Source organism: Podarcis filfolensis, assembly GCF_964270895.1.
Source record: "Podarcis filfolensis genome assembly, chromosome: 5".
Classification (NCBI taxonomy): domain Eukaryota; kingdom Metazoa; phylum Chordata; class Lepidosauria; order Squamata; family Lacertidae; genus Podarcis; species Podarcis filfolensis.
The window spans coordinates 26474162-26499892 of NC_139608.1; the positions used below are offsets into that span (position 1 = coordinate 26474162).

The window sequence follows — 25731 nt, forward strand, 5'->3', positions numbered from 1 at the left end:
CTGGAGGGCCGAGTTTGAGGAAGCCTGCTCTAGACCAATCATGGTTCTATATGCCATTTCAATTCCACCCTACTTCTTCCTGTACCCATCCAAATTTGAGTCCCTCCCATCTCCTATTTGTTTCTGCCTGACAATTAAATCAGCACAAGGAATGGTTAGCTTGAGATCAGGTCACTGCAGCTGACAACAATCGATTTGGGCTGATTCCCTCCTATTACACAAAGGCGTTCTGACAATGCTATAAAAACCTTAATGAGCTTTCAGACACTGTTTCATGCAGCCCAGGCACACAGAGAGAAGCTTCCAGCTGTGATTTCCACTTTTCCCCCCCTAGTGCTGTCTCGTTCACTGTGTTTCTTTCACACAGTTGAGAGATAGGGCATTATCAGCTTATCTGGTGGTCATTATGTAGTTTGAGAGCAACTAGCATTAAATTTCAGTACATTCAGAGCCATTTAATCCCAATGATGTTATTGCAGAGTACTTCACAAAGCAGTGCAAAGTCACGCTTGATGGTACACAGAATCCAGAAAACCTGCGATTTGCAAAAGAGGCTCCATTGTTGTCTCAAATAAAAGTGCCATAGTTGCTTTAAAAACACACACACATTGAAAGTTTCGCCTCATGTAATAAAGCTTCCCTGATTCTAAGTGAATGCAATTAATGAAAATGCCATCATGCTGTCTATGAGCATTGTTTACGAATAGCCTGTTTGCCTTTAAGAGCACTTTTGCTTCTTATTCCTTGAAGTGTGTGACAACTATAACGATGTTTTCATTTTAATCCTTTAATAGGCAGCTAGCACCTAATAATTCCTTAGCTTTTGTTTTCTTAAATCACCTCAGAATACATGTGCTCCGCATCTGAAACAGCTCCCCTCACCCCTACCATCATGGGATATGGATGTGAATTATAACCATTTATGCTCCCCAACACAATCCAATGTAGAATTTAAACTAAATCACATACCAATTAACAACATGTTAATGAACTAAACTGGAAGATTAATGGAAGATGAAAAGAGCTTCCAGCAATCATTAAGAGGACTCCTAGTCCTTTCACCTGCATCTCTATTTAAATAAACCCTAAACAATATATTTCGGGGGGGGTGTTGACAGCCATTAGCAAATCCTAATTATAAGTTTCATGAAAAGCAGAAAGAACCATCACATCATTGAGCCAAAGTGGCTGGTTTTGAGCCAATTGTGACATGAAAATTGAAACAAGCAGGAGACCAAGATCATGTGACTCCCCACCCCATCCAGCACAACGGACAGGGTAAGAGAAGTGGCAAAACATAGAAAGTTGTCTTATACAGAGCCAGTCCAATGACTCATCAAGCTCATCTACACGGAATGTCCGGAACCCTTGGCCTACCTGGCAGCAAGTCAGTATGCCAAGTCCAAAATCCAAGGGTCAATCCATGCAAGTCCAAAGTCCCAAATCTGAAGATCAGGAGTCAATCCAAGTAGCCAAGTGTGAAGTCCAGCAAGCCAAGGTCTATCACAGGCTTCCTCAAACTTGGCCCTCCAGATGTGTTGAGACTACAGTCCCATCATCAGTGACCACTGGTCCTGCTAGCTAGGGATCATGGGAGTTGTAGGCCAAAAACACCTGGAGGGCCGAGGTTGAGGGCTGAAGTCTGATCTAGGGAGCTGGGCTGTGGGCCCTTGCCTGTCTCAGCTTCCCAGAGTGCTTTGCCCACTGCTCCCTATATATGAACTGATGCAACTCTCACATCCCCAAGTGATGTCCACATCAGAACATAGCTATCCAGCAAATGTTGCACTTCTCTGAATAAATGTTCCTACCCAGCTCAATTTGTCTGACCAGAAAGATCATGAGCCACCAGTCCCTAAATTTTAGCACCTCTAAAGTGTTTGAGATATGAGGGACGTCCATTCTTTTTTTACGGACAGTAAGCCTGATCATATCCCAAACAGCTTTTAAAAGTCCACTCAATTTCAAAAAGCAGTTTGCTCTCTGCACTGAAGACTTGATTGCTGTTCGTCAAACTCAAGCCCAGAGCTTCCCTGGACAGGCAGAACTCTTCTTTGGATGCATTAGTTACACAAGGGCACATATGCAAAAATAGAATTCAGATTTGTGTCTTCGTTTCTGCTCAGATTGCTTGTCACATAAGATTGCTGTTCTCTAAATATATGTATGTGTATTTTATTACATTTACCCAGCTGGGATAAATTATCTTTAAAGTTAAAGGTCTTTGCAGTGCATAAATGAAGTATTTGGACTACTTGAAACAGCATCCAGATGATTGGAAATATGGCATTTTTTATTGGGTTTGGCAGGAGTAGGATGCTGACATGCTGCAATTCAGGTCGGATAGCTGGCCAAAGCTTTCTTTCTTTGGGCCAAACTACACATGACATTAGTCATGTGTATGAACAAGCACGTTTAAACTGGCCACTTTTATTCTGGAGAAAAAATAGTGTCTGGGCCCTGATTCATGATGTGCTTCTGACCTGGACCGGTGCTGGTTTTCTGCTAAAAATCACTCCTATCTCCCTGCTTTTTTGCTTCCAAAACTGCTGTTTACTGCAAACAGGACCTTCAAGAGTAAATAGAAATTGGGGGGGGGTATGTTCTAAATTAGGGTCCCATAGCTGCTTGGTCTCCAAACTAAAAGTGGACAGGTGTAAATCTGATACATACAGTTTTGAATTATTATTATTATTATTATTATTATTATTATTATTATTATTATTATTAAAAAAACTTTTAAACTGTCCCCTTTAGCTATACTTGCAATGACTATTTAACTTGCAGCAAATAGCAAGTGGGAATGACTGTCTCCAGGGAATGAAAAGTTCCACCCACTGACTTTTGCATATCAAACACAAGAGCACATCAGACCACTGTTTTCAGCGGTCAGTTGGTGAACCTATTTTCCTTTATGTAGCCTACCCTAAGAATGAAACAAGAGGCAGCATGATGGTTCATGGGAAGTCCCAAGTTTAAAATACCGTACTGCTTAGCTATGGATGTGATAAGCCAATCCTGCTGGGGCCCTCCTGCTCAGCCTGCTGAGCGGGGTGCTGGACCCCTGCCTGAAAGTCCCGTCCTGACAGCACCAAGCATTCTCCTGAACAGGCACCTCTAGGAGCTGAGCAACATTTGAATGACTTGTCAATGTGGTTTTAATAAATGCATGGGAAAAGGAAAGAAATATTTAATAATGAGAACAAAAGGTGTATTGAAACAAATACATTGGGGTGACATTGCTTATGTTTTTGCTACATTATGTGAACATAGGAAGCTGTTAGAATTCCTGCTCCATGATTGCAGTCATGGGATTTTTGTCTTTCACATGACAGTATATGTTTTGACGCCACAGAGTGGGAAGTGACGGAGACAGGATGTTTGTGTTACTGTGTTCTGTGAAGTGGGACTATTGTCCTTTGCTTTTTTTGTCTTTGCTGCCTGATGCTAGAGAGAGAGGCAGCCATGTTGCAGTGCTCTGTGTGTGTTTATATGTAAATAAAGTAGATTAGCCAAAATGCTGAGTTGCTGAGGTCTGTTAGGCAACTGCGCAAACTCTGCAGATCCCTAAGTGTGCTGGTGTCTGTTGGCATCGGTCACTGTGATGTTCAGGCTGAGGAAAGCTTTTGAAGCTCCCGAAAGATTCACCAGGAGGGAGGAAACATGCCAATAGGGCATGTGTCTCTGCCAGGGTCCTACTCGTGTGTAGGCTGAACTCCTGACAAAAGCTGCCTTATACTGAGCCCATCATTCGCCCATCTAGTTCAAAACTGTCTACTCTGGCTGGCCGCAGCTCTCCAAGATTTCAGGCATGGACAGGAGTGGTAGGTTGGGCAGCAATACTCATGTTACCTCCCATCACCTGTGTAAATGGGCAATGCATTGTTTCCTGAATGTTTCACAGTTGTTCAATTTTTTGATCAAGCTGAAAGAAAAAAAGAAAAAGTTAAAAAAAAAATACTAAAAGCTTCCTGAAGTATTTGGTACACTGTGTTTAGGTTGTTACAGGCTGAGATATGTTTTGCTTTCTCTTGGGAAGAGATGTTATTACATGGTATCATTGCTAAGCTGACACAAGGACATTTTTCACATAGGGTAGCATAGAATACATTTAAATGTTGGTGACAATGAACAAAGTGTTCCATTTAAACCAATATGGAAACCATTCTCCTGTGTGGAAGCGGAAGCTGCAATTTTGCATTGAGCTGAAAACTGTCAAAAGCAATCTTTCGTTCTCACCAGTAACACCAGGTTGAAATGTAGACGAAACATGTTGTACTCTCTGCTAACAGCCTCAGGATTTCAGGCACCTTGCTATGTCTGGTGTCACACAATGCAAAATGCAAGACTGCGCTGTACAATATACGCAGAAAAGGTGAAGGTGCAGAAATTCAAAAGATTCACTTCCTTAATAGAGTGCTACTTTAACATTGTGGAACAACAATAACAAATGACCTCAGCCATGCGGTGAAGCTCTTAAAGCAAAAGCAAATAGGAATAAGAATCACCAAACCACTACTTAGGGCTGAGTGTGGAGCTACATAGATGGAAGAGGTGTTACCCACAGACCTTCTTCATGTATTAATCACATGATATGTGTGTCATATGATTGCTGGCAAGCAGAGCCATATTACTGAACCCATCCACAACGAATAGTATACTACTTAGCCTGGACATTTATGAGTTGCTGCAGACTGTACAGATTAAATCTCATGTGAACAGTTGCATATGTGTAGGTTTCCACTCAGCTGAGAATCCTATGTGATAAGGAGTCTCAGTAGTTCTCATTCCTGACCCAGACTCAAGCCAGGACAACTCCTCCTCCAATGACGAGCCTGATAATAAAAAGTCCAAAGAACCCATGGGGTCTCTTAATTCCAGCGTTACCTCAGATACCTCCAACATCTCTGCAGAAGCAGTACCAGACCCACCTGGTTCCTGACTCATCCTTGGCAGTGAGGAAGTTGAACTGCCTCCCAACCCTAGAAAACAGCAGCATCAGACGATGTAGGCAGCCACCTATTGACAGAGTGTGAGCCTCAAGGCCTGGAAGCACCAGGCTTTGCAGGAGCAAAGGATCTCCTCAGAGACCCTTGAAGGCTGGGCTAACCAGTCACAGCTGGGATGGGACAGGATCTGGGTGATCATAAGTTCTCAGTTGGAGACAGTTAGCTACTGGAGCATAGGTTCTTAGCTCTGTGCATCCTAGCTGACTGGCCTTGTGCTGTTTGACCCTTGGGCACCTGCTAATACCTTGCTCTCAGAATCTTGCATACCTTTGGATGACTCCACTGTGTTTTGACTTTGGCTTTACCTCATGATCCTCCTATTGGACAGCCCACTCTTGGACTGCCTCACTATTGACCTCAGCTTCTCCTCAAGACATTGATATCTCAGGCAGGGCGATAGTATGGAAGCAGCTGCAAGTATAGGCAATAAATCAGTGTGGGCATCTGCACCAAAGTGTAGACATCCAAGGGGTGTGGCCAGCAGTACAGCCCCACTCCCTGGTGGTGATGGAGAAGAAATTTGACAGCTGACAGATGAAGAAACGGAAGGGTTTTGTTTGTTTCTTAACTTTATTTTTTCTCTCTCTCTTTTAATCCTTCTTCTATTTCTCTTTCTCTTTTTCTCTTTCTTTCTTTCTTTCTTTCTTTCTCTTTCTTCTTTTTTCCTTTATTTTCTCTGGACCTATGTTTTTATTTTATCTAGATTAATGTTTTAGTTTGGACAAAAAAGACATTTGATAATAATCATTGTATCTCTCATTATAAAATCTAATAAAATTTATTCAAAAAAAGAAATTTGATTCAGTTCTCATTTAAAGGTGAACCTACCCAATTTGCACTTTCTCAATTAGCATGTGAACCAAAACACAGCTCTCCTTGAAATGTGCATATATCTTATTTTTTCAATGTGATTCTCCAACCAAGTAATCTGTACAAAATTGTTGTTGTTGTCACAGTTGATTTATTAACAACCTTCTAAACCACTGCCTCAAGGAAACTGACACTTTTATTTATTTACTACATTTGTTGGTCTGTTTTTCTTGCCCAAGGCAACTCGAAGCAACTTACAACTAAACACATTAAAAAAATTAAAACAGTTTTAAAAACCCCAAAAGAATAGATGCATTTAAAACTAAACTAAAACTCAAACAAATGGACATTCATAGTAATGAGCCATCTATCCAGCTGGGGAAATGCATATACTTGGGTAGAGTATACCCAGAAATGGGTGTTTCAGTGAAAATGTCACACAAAAATGAATGGTATTAGGGGAAATTGCTTTGCAAAAGTAATAGTAATAATAATAATAATAATAATAATAATAATAATAATAATAATAATAATTTATTAATTGTACCCCGCCCATCTGGCTGGGCTTCCCCAGCCACTCTGGGCGGCTTCCAAAAAAATATTAAAATCCTCTAATACATCAAACATTAAAAGCTTCCCTAAATAGGGCTGCCTTCAGATGTCTTCTAAAAGTCTGATAGTTGTTGTTCTCTTTGACATCTGGTGGGAGGGCGTTCCACAGGGAGGGTGCCACTACCGAGAAGGCCCTCTGCCTGGTTCCCTGTAACTTGGCTTCTCGCAGTGAGGGAACCGCCAGAAGGCCCTCGGCGCTGGATCTCAGTGTCCGGGCAGAACGATGGGGGTGGAGACGCTCCTTTAGGTATACTCGGCCGAGGCCATTTAGGGCTTTAAAGGTCAGCACCAACACTTTGAATTGTGCTCGGAAACGTACTGGGAGCCAATGTAGGTCTTTTAAGACCGGTGTTATGTGGTATCGGCGGCCACTCCCAGTCACCAGTCTAGCTGCCGCGTTCTGGATTAGTTGTAGTTTCCGGGTCACCTTCAAAGGTAGCCCCACGTAGAGCGCATTGCAGTAGTCCAAGCGGGAGATAACCAGAGCATGCACCACTCTGGCAAGACACTCCGCAGGCAGATAGGGTCTCAGCCTGCGTACCAGATGGAGCTGGTAAACAGCTGCCCTGGACACAGATTTAACCTGTGCCTCCATGGACAGCTGCGAGTCCAAAATGACTCCCAGGCTGCGCACCTGGTCCTTCAGGGGCACAGTTACCCCATTCAGGACCAGGGAATCCTCCACACCTGCCCACCTCCTGTCCCCCAAGAACAGTACTTCTGTCTTGTCAGGATTCAACCTCAATCTGTTAGCTGCCATCCAACCTCCAACCGCCTCCAGGCACTCACACAGGACCTTCACCGCCTTCACTGGTTCTGATTTGAAAGAGAGGTAGAGCTGGGTATCATCCGCATACTGATGAACACCCAGCCCAAACCCCCTGATGATCTCTCCCAGCGGCTGCATATAGATGTTGAAAAGCAAAAGTAGGCGCAATTGGTGAAGTGGACATGCAAAGATGTGTATATTAGGAGAAATTTTACCAGAATGCTGGTGAATTTTCATGATTACTTTGCAAAAAAATAAACAAATTGAGTGGAAATGTGTAGAACTGAACTAAAGATTAGAAAAATGAGCAACTGAAATAGTCACATTTGCCCATCCCTACTTCCTCAAGCACAGTACTCCAATCTTCTGAAGTTTTCTTTAGCCTTTCTTTAGTAAACCAAAACTTCCAAAAACATAAAAAGATGAGCATCCCAAATATTTCACTACGGCTGTGCAAACATTTCTCACACAGGGGCATATTTGATTGCTCATTACTTCTTCTTTTGCATTTAGCAAACATAAACATTCCCACATGAATGCCTGCACTGTAGGAATGTTTGCTGATTTCTAAGACTTAGAGTGTGTGACTAAGGCAAAATCTATTTTAAGATGGTATGGTTCTTAACTTATCTGATACTGAACATACCTCAGATGTTCTAAGATTTTTTAATTTTTTTACTAAGGAGCTATCTATTTTTAAGATAGTGTGAACCTTCTTTATCCTCATCTGAATAAACCACTATTGTCTCTGTGAAGGAAGCTTGCGGGTGAGGGGTTCAATAGCACAGAATTGTAGAGTTGGAAGGGATTCAAAGTACATCTGGCCCAACCCTCTGCAATGCAGAAATCACACCTACAGTGGCAATTTACAGCACAATTGAAAGGGTTAATGCCCCTTTCCATCTGCCACGGATTGTAGGGTAGGAAAAATGCCTACAACGTCTTCATTAAAGGAGGAAAAGGAGATTGTAGAGAAGCTGAGTGAATAAGGTACAGATCAGGTGGACTTTTTACTGTTAAAAACACAGCCACAACAGATACTAAGTCAATGAAAACACCTTTCCAATTTAATGAGCTATTAGCGGAAGGCCAACATACAGACACTATCAAAACACTTCTTGGTGCCAGTGTAATAAGTAGAAAATCAATACGACTTGTCTGGAAAGTATGTTTATTATTATTACTAAAGCCGTTGCCTTACATGAATAGTTGAGCTGTATTGTCAAATGTGTCACTTGCGGGCGCATTTAATCAATCAGCTATTTACCTTTATACAGTTCTGTTTGAGAAGGGCAGATACCAAATAAAAGCAATATAAAGACAAAAAACACAACCTGAAAAATGCATGAGTGGTTTAAGCTCACCATTAAAGTTTGATCACGCTTCTCCATATACTTCTAGAAGCAAGTCCCAATGATTAAGGGACCATAAATGGGATCGAGATAAAGTCCCCTTGTCAGATTGTCTACGACTGCAGTGTCTGTAGTGTATGCAGTTCCTAGGGTAGAAATATTTTCTACTTCAGTAAGTAGTTTTAGTAGTTTCTGTAAATAATTACAACTCCCGAATCAATGTGATACTACAGATGAAGCCAAGGAAGGACCGCCACTCAGAAGTAGAACACATGCTTTGCAAAGACAAGGTATCAGGTTCAATTCCGGGCATTTTCATGTTCCAGAAGCTTTTGATTTTTTCACAGGTCCACCAAACATGTTTAAGTGTCCCCTCTGGAACATAATATATGACGAGCTTAAAAAAAATGTCTAAGTATAACTTTATGAAAAATACAGAAGCTTTTCTACTAGGGATAACAGACACAGATATAGCAAGAGAAGATCAGAAAGTATTCCTCTATGCCACAGGAGCAGCAAGGATCCTAATTGCTAAAAACTGGAAAAATGAAATTGTGCCAACAAAAAAGGAATGGCAAGACAAACTGTTAGAGTATATTGAACTGGCTAGATTAACAGAGGCAATTAGAGATCACACTAGACAAAAATTTCAAAAAGCATGCGGAAAATGCAGAGAATACTTCACAAAACAGTGCCCTAAAATACATACCTGGACTTGTTTCGATTAGTAACTAAAAAAATCTTAATTATTCATAGAGGAAACCGCTTATTAGAAGTAAATAAGGAGGCCAGATACAGGATAAAATAAGTCTTTTATTTGGTTGTTTGTATTGTTGTATGTTATGCTTATTGTATGTTATGTTCACGTTTAATGAGGGTGGATTTCTGTATTGGGGGGGTTATGTTATGTCGTAAATAAAATTTCCAATAAAATTTAAAATTCAATCCTGGGAATTTTCAGTTTAAAGGGTCAAGGAACAGATGATGGAAAAGCAGGAGTTACGGAGAGCATGATGGATCAAGCCAAGGACCCCTCTAGCCCAGCATCCTGTTCTGTCAGTGGCCAACCAGACACCCGTGGGAAGTCAGCAAGCAGGACCCAAGCACATCAGCATCCTCACCTCTTGCAGTTTCCAGAAACTGGTATTCAGAAGCATAGAGCCTCCAACCATGGAGGTAGAGCACAGCACCCAAGGAAATGGGGGCAACTGGCAGGCCCCCAGCTGGCTCCAGCCCACCGGCCGGTGTGCAGGGCAAACTCCGGTCCCAAGTTCAGCATAAATCTGCAGCCCCAGGCTTTAGAAGACTGAGCATGCTATGCAGCAGAGTAAACGCTGCACAAACAGAAGTGGCACAAGAGGCTGTGTGAGCATATTTACAAGTAGGTTTATTCAGCGTAGATCAGGGCAAAAGGAAACATGTCTGATCTCCTTCGTATCCAAAGCAAAACAGAAAGCTATACACAAACGGAAGTTCCCAGCATACTGAGCTGGAGTGTAAACAGACATGTGACACACAACAATCATGCCTGTTTCTTAAGGTGGAATGGAACATCCCAACACAGACATCATGGCTAGTACCTCCATGAATATAGCCAACCCTCTTTCAAAGCCATTCAAGTTGGTGGCCACCACTGTCTCCTGCGGAAGCAAGTTCCATCCTTTAACTATGCACATTGTGAAGAAGGGCTTTCTTTCGTCACATCAATGTCAGGCAATAGAGTTTGCCAATCGATCTGGAGAAAAGGAGTGAGGATGGTAGAGGAGCAGCTGCTTAACACCTTCCTCTCTAGATGTTTTCCCACTCGAAGTCTCTGCCCAGTTGCAGTGGTTGGTTGAAAAGACACAGGTAGCAGATTCCACCACCCCGCCCCCCACTGTAGATGGAAAGGCAACTGAAATAAAGTTTTAGTAGGGAAATCTCTGGAAGAGAAAGGGTTAAGTAGCCCATACTTCCTGCCCAACTGGAAGCCTCCTGCAATTACTTTTCCATTACTTGAAATAAGAATGTCAAGAGGCTGTTTGCACATCTCCTGGGTAACATTTTCCTTAGCCCTCAGCAGGTGGCAAATGCCATGAGCTCCAAGACAGTGTTAGCGGCAGACAACAAAATTAGAATTCAAAGAAAACATTCTGGAGTAACCTTGTCAGTAACAAGAGCATGCATAATGAGACACTGGACAAACGTCATTTTGTACCTTTCATGTTGAGATGTATTATGGATAAGAATGCATGTACCCTAATCGAAGACACTACTTGTCCAACTCAGAGGTCATTCAGAGCAGAGAAATTGTTTAGCTACAGCAACCACTTGGATAAATATATTACATCGTCATAGCTGTTCTTTCTGTTCAAGTGCACAGAGTTTTCCTGCCTCAAAGAAATATTTTCAATCACATACCAACAAATTCAATTTGGGCACATAAAGTTGATTCTGAGCTCTTACCCTGCAATCCCGCTTCCCTCCAATATAAAGATTTTTGCAATGGGGGAAGAGTTGAAAAAATACAACCTGAAATGTGTGGGTTAACATTTGCTTGATGCAACATCACTTAACATCCCCAGCTTCCCTGCAAAAATGCATCAGAATGAGGAGGTTGGTCACAAAAGTCTCAAGACAAGTTTAGTGCTTATAATATCCAAATGGAGGAATATTTATCCCTTAGAAACTGGATCTTTGACCATGATGCTAAGCAAGACAGAGCATCCATTATCATTGCCATTGCTCTTTTTGGTATCCCCAAATTAAGGACAACTACTCAAGGCCTCACTACCTTGAGACACTGACTTTTCCACAATTATGTAAGGCCTTTATTGAATTTAGGTTTCAACAGATGCCCTCAACATATTAGAGGTGAGATACCTTGGAATAGCACACATGGAACGAAAATGGGTTTATGCATGTAATCAGGTTGAGGATATCATATTGCAGGGCAGCATGCAAGTGCTGTTACATAATAAGTGTGATGATGGTGTTCATTTATATCCCATTATTCTATATGGCAGAGTTAGGCAGAAGGAAGATCTCTGGGTGATTTGTAGTGATTCAGCAAGGTTTTTTAAACATGCACCCCAAAACACAAAAAACACCACTTAAACAGTTAAACAATGAAAAAGCTCCCACACCAAATTTCCACCCCACCTCTTAATTTGGCATCAGAAATTAAGTAGGCTTGTGGGAAGGATTTTTCTCTTAAAGGGCTGTGAGTTCAGTTCTGGTACTAAACACATATGATCAGAGGTCCCCCATTTCTTAAATGGCCAATACCACCAAGCTAAGACTCCAATACTATGGCCATCTCATGAGAAGAGAAGACTCCCTGGAAAAGATCCTGATGTTGGGAAAGATGGAGGGCACAAGGAGAAGGGAAAGACAGAGGATGAGATGGTTGGATAGTGTTCTCGAAGCTACCAGCATGAGTCTGACCAAACTCCGGGAGGCAGTGGAAGACAGGAGTGCCTGGCGTGCTCTGGTCCATCGGGTCACGAAGAGTCGGACATGACTAAACAACGAAACAATACCAACAACAGCTATTTTGTACTTGGTTCCAGTTGTATACATCAAGGTTCCAGCAAAAAGCAGAGGAGATCCCACAAGTTTGAAGTTTGCCCGACCATGATATAAGGCATTATATTCTAAGCAGCTTACAAAAACACAAAACAGATATAAACATCATTTCAAAATCTACAATAAAAATGGTAAGACTGAAGCACTTGTATAGTAGTAACAGGTTGAGATGACTTCAGTACAGAAATAGGCTGGGGCTGGAACAGCACTGAATTGTTGAGTATTGTGGGTAGCTTTCCATACAGACTCCAGCACAGTACAGTGTAGCATTAACATCTGACAACTTGGGGAGTGGGGGATGCTGATAATGCATCGTCTTATCTTGAGTTCCCATGGTAACTTAGCTTTAATTCCCTGGAGGCCGTGTCCTAAAAGCTAATGTAACATAAGGACCCACTTCTTGTTTCCCCATCCCCCACTCCTTGATGAAAGAGAATAGTGGTTAAATCAGCAAACGTGAGGAGAATCAGAGATGATGAGTCTGTGTATTAGCCTTGCAGGAGGACCTACAGGGGGACGCTCATAAGACAAGAGTCTTCTCTACTTCCAGCAAGAGACATGCCGCTGGTCTAGCTGAAAGCATGCCATTCGTATTTCATGTGGGGATTCTCAGCAAGGCTGAAGTGCTGGCAGTTGGGCATGTTCGATGCCAAAATGGGCAGGGTGGTTTAAGATCACTTGCCATGGTTACTTATATCTACTTAACAATTTCCATTCCAGGTCTCAGGACAGCTTGAGCAATGTTATTGACAAATGTTATTGATCCCCTTTGTTGAAAGCAAAGGGATCTGTGGCATCTACATGCTTACCTAATACATAAAAAGGTAAAGGTACCCTTGACTGTTAAGTCCAGTCACGGATGACTCTGGAGTTGCGCGCTCATCTTGCTCTATCTTGTGCTTATCATGGGACGCGGGTGGTGCTATGTATGGGTTAAACCACAGAGCCTAGGACTTGCCAATCAGAAGGTCGGCGTTTCGAATCCCCACGACGGGGTGAGCTCCTGTTGCTTGGTCCCTGCTCCTGCCAACCTAGCAGTTCAAAAGCACGTCAAAGTGCAAGTAGATAAATAGGTACCGCTCCAGCGGGAAGGTAAACGATGTTTCCGTGCACTGCTCTAGTTCGCCAGAAGCAACTTAGTCATGCTGGCCACATGACCTGGAAGCTGTACACTGGCTCCCTCGGCCAATAAAGTGAGATGAGCGCCGCAACCCCAGAGTCGGTCACGACTGGACCTAATGGTCAGGGGTCCCTTTACCTTGCTCTATACACCGTGGGAGCTAGATGCTCAGTGGCACAAAACAGGCAAGGTGGTGTTTGGGTGTAATGGCCTCTTGCTGCTTTCCCTAAATACAAATTTCATGTGGTAAGTTGGAAGTTCTCATATTTTTCCATCCTAGCCCCAAAGCCAGCTGCACCTGAAGCTTGGAATATAGAAATAAATGTGGGAGGGGCCATAGCTTCATGGTAGAGCTGCTTGCAGGTTCCATTCCTTGCAATTCCAGTTAAAACAAGGGGTGGGGAACCCTTTTCAGCATGAGGACTGCATTCCTTCCATGGGCCACATGGTGTGTGGGGTCAAAGACAAAAGTAAGTAAACATTACCTTTTGTACACCTCTCTCTATCCTCCATCCAGTCAAACAAAAGGCGTTCTAAGAGTTCAAGGATGCATCAAGGCAAAACAATGGGGACATGAGACAGGTCCAATGATACACCTGATCTGGGGAAAATTCTGAGGGCCAAACTTAGAAGCCTTGAAGGCTGCATTTGGCCTGAGGATCCCCACTCCTGATTTTGAAGGATCAGGAAGCCCATGGTGTAAAATACCTTTCTATAAATCCTGGACAAACACTATTCATCCAAGGAGAACGGAACCTCACACCTGGAGGGCAAATCCAGCTCTCCAGGTCTCTCTGTCTGGCTCCTTCTCCAAGTTACATCCTTTATATGCCCCTCGGTAGACAAGCCCTTCTCCCTCCTCAAGTGCCTTTGTCTGGTTCAAATGATAGTGGTTCTTACCTGCCACAATAGAGAGTGAGAGGTCTGTATAGCAACCTCTGTCTCTTGCCTGAATTAAGGTAGTGCCTTGATTTGTTCACAGGATGTTGTTGTTGTTTAGTCATTTAGTCGTGTCCGACTCTTCGTGACCCCATGGACCAGAGCACGCCAGGCACTCCTGTCTTCCACTGCCTCCCGCAGTTTGGTCAAACTCATGCTGGTAGCTTCGAGAACACCGTCCAACCATCTTGTCCTCTGTCGTCCCCTTCTCCTTATGCCCTCCATCGTTCCCAACATCAGGGTCTTTTCCAGGGAGTCTTCTCTTCTCATGAGGTGGCCAAAGTATTGGAGCCTCAGCTTCACGATCTGTCCTTCCAGTGAGCACTCAGGGCTGATTTCCTTCAGAATGCATAGGTTTGATCTTATTGCAGTCCATGGGATACCAGGATGATAATAGTTAGAAACACTCCACCCGCACCATTATATGATCTAAACCAACTTTTTTCAGACCTGGACACACCTTTTAACCCAAACATTAATTTGGGGACCCATCTATTTTACCGTATATTTTTATGTTGGTAGTGCTGCTGTTGTGACCCACCTTAGCTGAGTCCACAAACCAGTACTGGGTTCTGACCCACCAGCAGAAGACAAGTGAGTACACAGCCAGCCATGTGGAGTAGCAATTATTACCCTTTACTGCTTAAAGTGCACCATACAGTTCTGATATTCTAGTTATTATAACACCCAAAAAACTGGAGCTAGAACTTGCCTACAAATTCTCCACTAGGAAACGTTTTGCTCTTAGGCAAGGGGAGATTTTGCATAGTCGACGCACCCACGCTTTCTTCAGATGCAACCAAATCTGATTCACCAGGCTGTATCCCTAATCATATTTTACGAAGTTGAGATGAAAACAAATAAATATTGTCAACTTTATTTGAACTATGTTACCTTGAATCCTGCAAATAGGAAGACACAAAAAAGGTCATTTATTTATCTAGTCACTATTCTGAGCTATTTATGCTTGTGGGAATGAAACTTGCAAAAGCAAATTGAATCTCAGTTCCAAGTTCAGAAATATGCCTCTGAGATCTTAAAATATTTTTTTCCTTAAAAGCATTGGCGTAGCCAATTAATTTAAGCAGATCAGTAAATATTGGGGATTGGGAGTCATTTAAGCATTAAATTATTCATTGGGCATAAAAGGTGAGCCTCCTTCAAGGTAAAGAAACTGAATGATGCAACGGCACTGGGCAAGTGCATCTTCTCCAAAAAAAATAAACAGAGAAGAACTTCTGCCACTACCCACTGCTCATCTTCACAAAAATCACCATCAGTATGTAGCATGTATTTCTTATTTCTAAACTTTTAAACATCCCACCATGTATGCATACAGATGCAATAGTAACAACCAGAGGAAGCTATGCAACCCCAATACATAGGCTCCATTTCTCAATTTACTGTAGCATTCAGTGGAACTATTCCCAAATGGGAAACTTGAAGGTCATAGACAGATACAGAATACAGCCTCACAATCCTTACTCTTTCTTTCCAGTGTACTTTTCCATGTACCAAAACTGCCACTGAGAACCACTTCCTACATGAGGATGGTAAAAATAGGATACCAGCTCATGTTTATTGCACAACAGAACTGGCTATGCAGAGAGAGCTCCCCCTCCCCCCAAAAAATATTAATATGAGGAAAGGTGAGCTGATTCATTAATCTCTTGAGGACAAATTGCTTCACATTTGGGTGAATGGGAAGGCCAATTCATCAATTTCAATTACCACTCTCAAGATATGTAGCATATCCTTCCCTGTCCATCCAAATGACATAGCTGACTTCCCATTCTTACCCTAAGTCGACATCACGAGAGGAGGCTTCATGGCTGCATTGTGCAGAAGGAAAGGGAGAGGGAGAGACAGCAGGAGGAAGGGGTGGAGCTTAGGTGTTTATTGGGAAACCACAAAGTATATTTCCCACAACTATGTGATATTCTCAGACCTCTCATCTACCAACTATAATTTACATAGGTATACAATACTCCTCACCATAGTAGAGAAAGCTGCAACTAGGTGAGCTGGGTACTTACTCAATTTCATGTCCAGCTGCTGACCATTGATGGGCAACTTCAAGTCCTCTTCTCTCTCTCCTTACATGGATGTTGATCATTAAACTGACTTGGACAATGAAGTCCTTCAGCTGGAAGAAGGTTTCAAATGGAAGATTGCCCTCTGCAACATAGGACACATGGATACACTGCAACCGTTATCAGACACATTTTGCAATTTTTTATGTTAGATGTTTAGCAATTACGGTACACATTGCATGCAAAGTGTTTGTCAATTCTGCATTGTGCTGATACACCAAAAGAAATTCAGCCTGGAAGCAACCATATCAATGGGATTTTAGTACAGCCGATCTCAACTGCCTTGTGATAAATGATGCAACCTCACAGAAAAATGGAAAGGAAAAAATTGTACTTCTTTCAGTACAGATCTTTAACAGAATTAAGTAAAAAGGCTCTCAAGCTGTTGTAAGCAAGTGAACTTTTCCCCTCTTTTTTGTTTGTGAAGCAACCATTTAGCATCTTACAAAAGTAATATTTTGGTTGGTTTTTAATATTTAATGCCTTGTTGCTGCTTCACAGCAGGGCTTAAACTTGAGCTTTCCTAGCACAAAATATGCTCAATCTGAAACACCACTTGCAAGGATATATATATTTAAAATATTAATGTACTCTGAACCGCTGCAAAGTTGGAGGAAAAGTCAACAACTCAGGTAGGGGTGGTGGAAAGGATGGCTGTAAAAGTAACAAGCAGCAAGAAAACAAATTACATTCATATTTTGTCAACTCCCCCATTCTACTGTGAGACATGGGGGGAAATCCATTATTTAAGAGTGTGGGGAAAAATTCATTATTTCAGAGTGTGTGAAGCCAACAAGAATGCAGCAATTAGCTAACTTGGGGTGCAGGAGTCATACGTTCCGTCTCACTGAGTTCTGGCTAATGTGTAGAAATGATTCCACTATTCAAAAGAGCTAAGGGAAATATTGTTTTAAGTCCATAAGCATGTCCCCCATCCCAACACTCAGAGCGATCTATTTTCAAGAGATGAGGGGCACAACAACACATGCAAAAAGGTCTTGGCATATGCCTCTTTCCTTTCTCTGGTTGCCCTCAGCTGTGCACTACTCATATCACTGTAAGTGCAAATCAGCCTTAATAGCAACAAGAGAGTCACAGTGCCAGATTTACCTATAAGCTAAACAAGCTATAGCTTAGGGCCCCACTCTCTTGGGGGGCCCCAAAAAAAATAAAGGGGGAAAAACTGGGTGTACATTTCCAAAATATAAGATAAAAAACAAATAAAATAAAACCTACATACAGTTAGAGCTTAATAATTATTTCACTATTAATATACTTCTTATTAATTGTATTTCAGTTCAACAATTACTTTGATAAAATACATATTTTGTTATGTGCAAATGGCTTTAGATACCTATTAGGGCCATGCTACTAACATGAGTTTGACCAAACTGCGGGATGCAGCCGAAGAGAGGAGTGCTTGGCGTGCTCTGGTCCATGGGGTCACAAAGAGTCGGACACGACTAAACAACAAAGGTCCATAAATTACCATGTAACATCTATTCAACACAAAAAAGCAACGATTTGTTGCTGACAAAGGACAGCTGGACATATAAATTGCCCCTTTACCGTCAGTAGTTTAGGGCCTCATCAAACCTAAATCCAGCCCCCATGTACTGTATATCTCTCATAGATATATCTGGCTGTCCCAGGGCCATGGGTGAGAAGTTATTCCTGCTCCACCCTGGGCAAAACTCCTCCCCAGGTGAACTCCATCACCACTCCTGGTTAGGAGAGCAGTGGCTATGGGTACCCAGCCTTTGCACTCCACCCCTCTCTATCCTGAGTGCCGCAGAGTGTATAGGAGAGACCCTAAGAGAATCAAGCCAGTTGGCACTGAAACATGCTTAGAGAAGAGCTCTTCACACTATGATGCCACAGAGTGTTTACCATTATCATTTCTCATTATCACTGGGGGGCCAGTGTGGTGTAGTGGTTAAGAGCGGTAGACTCGTAATCTGGTGAACCGGGTTCGCGTCTTCGCTCCTCCACATGCAGCTGCTGGGTGACCTTGGGCTAGTCACACTTCTCTGAAGTCTCTCAGCCCCACTCACCTCACAGAGTGTTTGTTGTGGGGGAGGAAGGGAAAGGAGATTGTTAGCCGCTTTGAGACTCCTTAGGGTAGTGATAAAGCGGGATATAAAATCCAAACTCTTCTTCTTCTCCTCCTCAATGTCCTCCTATCTGCCTGCACTAGGTGTCAATCAATGCCAAACTGCCAATCCAGAGCAACCCACCATCTAAAAGTCAATTACAATTTAGGGAAGTGTGCAGGAGGCAAAAGAAAGATGCCCAAACAACAGGATTCAAGTGACCGATCGGAGAACTGGGCCACAACTATCATGCATCGGTCAATGTTTCCACAACAAGTGGGTTATAAATATTTAGGATAGATGAATAAATAGTCTGCTGGGACTGGAGCCAGCACCATTTTCAGGCTCCCTCTGGCCAGACCTGGACTTGCTCCCTCCCTGCCTCCCCCACCCAAGGTAGGATATGACATTCAAAATATCTGAATTATTTTCTATGGTGCATTTCTTCCTTTGCAAATCTCTTGCTGCTCAGCATGGCAGCAATGTTTTGGGAGGACCTCTTGCTGAAGCTGAAGAGGGCGAATTCCACATAGGAACAATATTCCCAGCAATTGAACAGCAGAAAGTAAAAAGCTTGTCAGTTTCAAGCTCTTATAGGGAACAGTTGCCTCCGGCGATGCTTGAGCTGAACAGGGAAGCTGGCAGCCTAGAACCAGCAGCATGCTTGAAGTCTGCCGGATAAACATTAAATAAAGAGCATCTTTGTTGCTGCTGGGAGAAAAATGAATTATTTATCCTTTAGTTTATCAGCAAAACAACAAAAGCAGTGCTCCCGCCAGAGTCCACTGGCCTTTGCCAGAGTTTTGCAGTATGAAAAAGAGACAGGGAGGGAGTGAGCGAGAAAGGGAGAGTGGGAGAGAGAGGGTGGGGCAATTATCCATAACAAGTTGTCAAGGGCCTGTACTGGAAAAAGACAAGCAGTATACATGCATGCCCAGATGGCAGCTTTCTATGTTCCAGCTTATTCTCTCTTGCATTTAACAGGCAATTTTTTTTACAAAAAGTATCCCTCGGAAAGACAGGTACAGTGGTACCTCAGGTTACATACGCTTCAGGTTACATATGCTTCAGGTTACAGACTCCGCTAACCCAGAAATAGTGCTTCAGGTTAAGAACTTTGCTTCAGGATGAGAACAGAAATTGCGTGCCGGCAGCACAGCAGCAGTGGGAGGCCCCATTAGCTAAAGTGGTGCTTCAGGTTAAGAACAGTTTCAGGTTAAGTATGGACCTCCGGAACGAATTAAGTACTTAACCTGAGGTACCACTGTACTCTTTTCTCCTAGAAACTATTCAGGAGAGCTGCTGCCTCAACAGCACCCTGAAGTCTTCTGAAGGTTCTCTAGTCTGAATCTCCTATTAGCCTGTCCCTCCTGCAGAGCAAACTGTTCTTTTAAAGGGCCACTGCTCTATTCTGTAACTGCTGGCTCCTGCAGTATGGAAGAGGTGAGGGCTGAACTTCAGACGGGAACTCTGAGTTGCGTGTTGAGACCTTTAAACCTCTCCCTGAAATAAATTCAGACAAGACTCAAATTTTGGTTTGGTTTTTGGCAGAATTTAGGCCACAACTTTATTGATCACAGCAAGTGAATGGTTGCATAGGCTCTGATTCGACTAGATCCCTGCACCGTTGCAGGTAGCACTGACCCAGGGTCCCTGGATTCCTTTAACAGAATACCGTTCACATAGGGATGGCGAGAGCGTTCTCCCATCCCTATCACCTGAACCAGAGCCTATCCGCCACCTTACAAGTTGTGACAATTTGCTACGCAGCAGGCGAAACCCAAATGGCACCAGCCAATCAGCCAAGTGGGGGAAATTCCTGCCATGCCCCTGTCCCAACGACAGATGACACATGACGGCATAGCAAGGTGAAGCGCACAAGCCCTAAATATAGGGAGAGGTGGGCGGGTGTTCCAATGCACGCAGCGAAAGAGGAAGCTCTGGGTCACGTGCATAGGTATATATAGGTCCCTTGATCCGTTTAGCCTGCATCCCATTGGCCTGATTGAACCCTGCATCAAGGGACCTACCAATTGGGTGTTATGGCTATCCAAACGTACCCACCCACAACACAGGGTTAGGTTGCCAGGTCCCACCGCAATACCTGTCCTCTTTAAGGGAGGACCCAGTCTGGGGAAGCCTGATAAGGCCACATCCTTTAGCTTGGATAGTCTAGGGGTTGGGGGAATGGCTTCCCATGTAATGCCTCCTCTCTCTCTCTTCAATCTTAGAGCTGGATGGAAGATTATGGGCAGAGAACATGAACATAGCTTGGCACTGCCTCTGAGGGAGAGGCAAGACATTGAGACACCCAGCTGCCATTTTGTTTTTCTGTTCCCAGATCTGCCCATGCAGTGATCTGAATTTGCTGAGCTCTTTACTCCTTCTCTCTGACTTGTTTCCCCTTTTGTATCATGTCCCATCCATTGCAAACCAATAGAATGTCCCTATTTTCATGCGGATTGCTGGAGGGTATGCTAATGCATGAAAAGAAGATAAATGCATTAAGTTAATAAACCAACATTGGGACCTGAAAGTGATGGACAACAGAATGCCGCAAGTTTCAGACCCATGGATCCCTATGCCCCTTTAGATAAGAACCCACCAGAAAATGGAATGAGAAAGCCAAGAAAAATCCAATGATTTGTTTTAAGAACAAATGTAGAGGCCACATAAGTAGACCTTTTAATAATACCTTTATTGGCAATGTACAATCTGTGTACAATGAAATTAACCGAGCCTCCCTCCCCACCCCCACAAACACTCAATCTCATTGCACTCTGTGTGCTTGTCACACAACACACCAACCCCGAAAGTCAGTTGCACTATATTATTTTCCGTTCAGCAGCCTAACTGACAGCCCACGGCCTAACAGCCCATGGATAGAAACTGTTTTTTAGCCTGTTGGTATGACTAATTATACTTCTATATCTCCTGCCCGAGGGTAGAAGATTAAAGAGGTGCTGGCCGGGGTGTGAATCGTCCCTGAGAAATTTTCTCGCTCTTCTAAGGCAACAATCCCTTGCAATGTCATCTAGCAGGCTCAGGGGACAGCCCATGATATCATGTGCTGTGTTCACCACCCTCTGTAAAGACTTTCTGTCCGTGGCTGTCAAGCCAACGTACCGTACTGTAGCACCCTGCTTGTGGTTAACGCTTAGCTGGAATGAAATATTCAACGCAGCAATAGAGAAATTAAAATAATAATTTATTTGTCAGACAAATAAATGATAGGCACAGTGGTATATGGTTACCAAAGCTCTGCCCACTCCAGCCCTGATGGTCAGCACTTATATTTCCTCAGCCCAGCCCCCTTGCTCCTCCTTTGGCTGTCTCTGTCCAATCAGCCTGGTTGAAATTCCTATTAGCTGTTTGCTAGAACCAATCATAAAAGATACACCCATTTCCTATTACCTTTTATGGGAGACAAAGAGCTATATTTCCTTCTATCCATAAATGGCAGACAAGTAGCCATATATCTTACATTTGCCTCAACAAGGCACCTTAATTACCAGATCACCTTTTGCCCTTGTTGCCCCTCCATTCCAAAATAGATGGCTAAAACAGATGGCTCATGGTCTTACATTTTGTCTTAAACAGAGATCTTGGGTTCACATTCTCACACACCATCAATGAAATGAGAATCTAACATAAGAATCTAACATTTCTTACTTTCTAAATCCTTTGCATAATTACATTTAAGCCAACAAATCTCATATATTAACATACATAGCTTTTTAGAAGAAAAGGCATTTTCAAAGTAAAACTCTTCAGTTTACACCCCCCTTTCCCAGCCAGCTGCTTTTCCCATTAGCTCTTGCCCTTTAACCTTAGGAAAATGTGGCTAGTCTCTAACGGGAGGCACATGGTATTATTTTCTGTTAAACAATAAATCCTACTATTTACTAACTCTTAATTAGTGTTTTTTGCAGCTTGATTGTATTCTGTAATATGCAGGGTCAGTGTAACCTTTGCTCCCAGCCTATAATTCCCTTTTACAACTTTGAGAATTTTGGCTCCTGCTATAAATCAGGGGGGCCCTTGTCCAGGAGGATAAACATCTGCCAAAGTCCTTAGCCAGCTGCTTTTCTGCCTGGCATAAAACATACAAACATTTGCAAATATATCTTTAAGCTCATTTTAAAGTACAGGCCTTGATCAGATGCCTCATTACAGTGGTGCCCCGCAAGACGAATGCCTTGCAAGACGGAAAACTCGCTAGACGAAAGAGTTTTCCGTTTTGGAGGTGCTTCACAAAACGAATTTCCTATGGGCTTGCTTCGCAAGACGAAAATGTCTTGCGAGTTCCTGCGGGTTTTTTCCCCTCCCCCCCTTTTTCTAAGCCACTAAGCCGCTTATCCGCTTATCTTCTAAGCCAATAAGCCGCTAAAAGCCGCTAATAGCCGCTAATAGCCGCTAATAGCGCTAATAGCGCTAATCCGCTAATCCGTCAATGGGCTTGCTTCGCAAGACAAAAAAACCGCTAGACGAAGAGACTCGCAGAACGGATTCTTTTCGTCTTGCGAGGCACCACTGTACCTTTTCCTTTATTGATGTTGGGTACCTTGCAGTTTTCTCTGTTGGTGTCCTATCCTGTGGAGCGTCAACCTTCTGTAGGTTTGAACACAACATGCACATTTTTTTGTTTGTTGTTGTTGTTGTTGTTGTTGTTTATGTACCACCCTATACCTAGAGGTCTCAGGGTGGTTTACAGAACAAAAACAAAATATAAAACCACAAAATATATAATCAAAATAAAAACAACAACCCAGATAACCCGCCTCCCCCAAAACCGCACATTTTAAAAGGCCAATTTTGTTGTTTAGTTGTGTCCGACTCTTCGTGACCCCGTGGACCAGAGCACGCCAGGCACATCTGTCTTCTACTGCCTCCCGCAGTTTGGTCAAACTCATGCTGGTAGCTTCGAGAACACTATCCAAACATCTCGTCCTCTGTCGCCCCCTTCTCCTTGTGCCCTCCATCTTTCCCAACATCAGGGTCTTTTCTAGGGAGTCTTCTCTTCTCATGAGGTGGCCAAAGTATTGGAGCCTCAGCTTCAGGATCTGTCCTTCCAGTGAGCACTCAGGGCTGATTTCCTTCAGAATGGGGAGATTTGATCTTCTTGCAGTCCATGGGACTCTCAAGTGTCTCCTCCAGCACCATAATTCAAAAGCATCAATTCTAATCTGCTATGATTAAATGGGCACAAGATGTTGGACATAACATTATGTTTGCTGACTGGGAACAGTTGTGGACCACAGGTATGAAATTTACAGCATGCAATGCCTTAAGAGAAAATATTATGAAAATGATATACATGACCCCAGTCAAGTTTGCAAAAATTTACCATTTGCCCGATAATAAATGTTGGAAATGTAAAGAAAATGAAGGTACATTTTTTCACCTTTGGTGGACGTGCCCTAGGATTAAGGCTTTCTGGGAAATGATTTATAATGAATTGAAAAAGGTATTTAAATATACCTTTGTGAAGAAACCAGAGGCCTTTCTCTTGGGCATGGTCGGCCAATTGGTGTTAAAAAAGGATAGAACTTTCTTTATGTATGCTACAACAGCAGCAAGAATACTCATCGCAAAGTATTGGAAGACGCAAGATCTACCCACTCTGGAAGAATGGCAGACGAAGTTGATTGACTTTATGGGATTGGCAGAAATGACTGGCAGAATCCGTGACCAGGGAGAAGAGTTGGCAGAAGAAGAATGGAAGAAATTCAAGGACTACTTACAAAAACACTGCAATATTAATGAATGTTGAGTGATGTTGGATTGAAATTAAGTGGTTTCTAGCTGTAATGGTACAAAAGAATATGAAAAAATGGTTCTTTTTTCTTTGTATATAAGTAAAAGTTTAAGCTACAATAATTTAAGAAGATGGATAGAAAATAAGGGGTTTTTTAACTGTAATGCTATGAGATAAGGATTTGCTGGATAAACAATTTGAACTGGAATACAAGAAGGGGAGGCATGAGGAGGTCAGGGAAATATGATTGAAAAATAAGTTATGAACTTTATGTGTTTTTATTATTTTTTCTTTTTAATTTTTTCTTTGCTTGTATAAAATGGAAAATTCTAATAAATATCTTATAAAAAAACAACAACAAAAGCATCAATTCTTCGGCAATCAGCCTTCTTTATAGTCCAGCTTTCACTTCCATACATCACTACTGGGAAAACCATAGCTTTTACTATACGGTCCTTTGTTGGCAAGGTGATGTCTCTAAAGGCCAATTTAAATCAATCAAAACAAATCAAAATGAACCAAATGCCCATTATCTGGCCTGCCCCTCCTCCCACGCCATACCTCCCCGGACCTAGAACCACTGTAATTGGGCCTCTCCCTGCTCTCCTCCATTCCTTTTCTCCCAGGCATATCCCACAAAATGCTCTTACAACTCAGTTAAAAACAGTTACAACACTTTTAAAAAATTAAAAGGATATAAAAACAATTTAAAAGCAATTTAATGAGCAGGAGGGGTGGCAGTGTCTGAGACAACCTCTTTCAATATACTTGGATTACTTCTGAGTAAACATGCCCAGGCTGGCAGCTAACCTGATTCTGTAATCTCCTTCATGTGATTTTACACTGCACAGTTTGCTGCTAATACACATGTATTGTTATTAATTATGCATTTTAACTGGGGTTTTTTTGTGCAGTCTGACCATGTACCTTGAAGGGGGAGATATAAATATCTAAAGAAATAAACAGGATGGGGGAAGTTAGCTTAACAGGAAGTCATTCTCTCTTGTCCTCAGTGTGTTAGCTGTGCACATAATGCTTTAGAGTGACAATTATCTCTCACAGCCACTCACAGCAGCCTGATGTGACCCAGGGTTAAAAATCATTTTGCCTTCATAAGCAAGAGCAACCACATTCTTTCACTGTAGTGCGGTTCAGATTATTTGAAAAAGTTGCTAATGACTATTTGACAGGGGAGTCGTTGGTCGGAGGAATGAAAAGTAGGATGAGCCGGAGCCCTCACACCAGTCTGAAATCCTAATGTCTTGTATTAACAGTGTGTCCCAATTAAATTCATAGCAAAAATAAACATCTCATTAAAATTTACACAAATACGCTTCGGTGATGATGAAATAATGTGCATTTACACTGACTGGTGTAAAAAGCAGCCTTGCTGGGGCTTATTAATACAGGTGCCAGGTGAAATCCTGTACTGCAGAACTGCCAGCTATAGATAGATAGATAGATAGATAGAGGTAGTAGGTATTATTATTATTATTATTATTATTATTATTATTATTATTATTATATACCCACCCTTTATCACGAAGTCCAGGGCAGGTTACTCTGCTCTTCAGAAGAATGTGTGCTGCAGCAATGATAGATATGTCAG

General features: G+C 42.5%; 1 long non-coding RNA gene across 1 annotated transcript in view; it reads right to left on the reverse strand.

Annotated features, from left to right (window-relative positions):
* Nucleotides 1–8570: 8570 nt before the first annotated feature.
* Nucleotides 8571–25731, reverse strand: part of LOC310762517 — a 38248-nt gene continuing 21087 nt past the window's right edge. Inside the window, exon 3 of the long non-coding RNA XR_014548053.1 lies at nucleotides 8571–8698. This is a non-coding gene — a long non-coding RNA (uncharacterized lncRNA). The remainder of the gene's footprint in view (nucleotides 8699–25731) is intronic.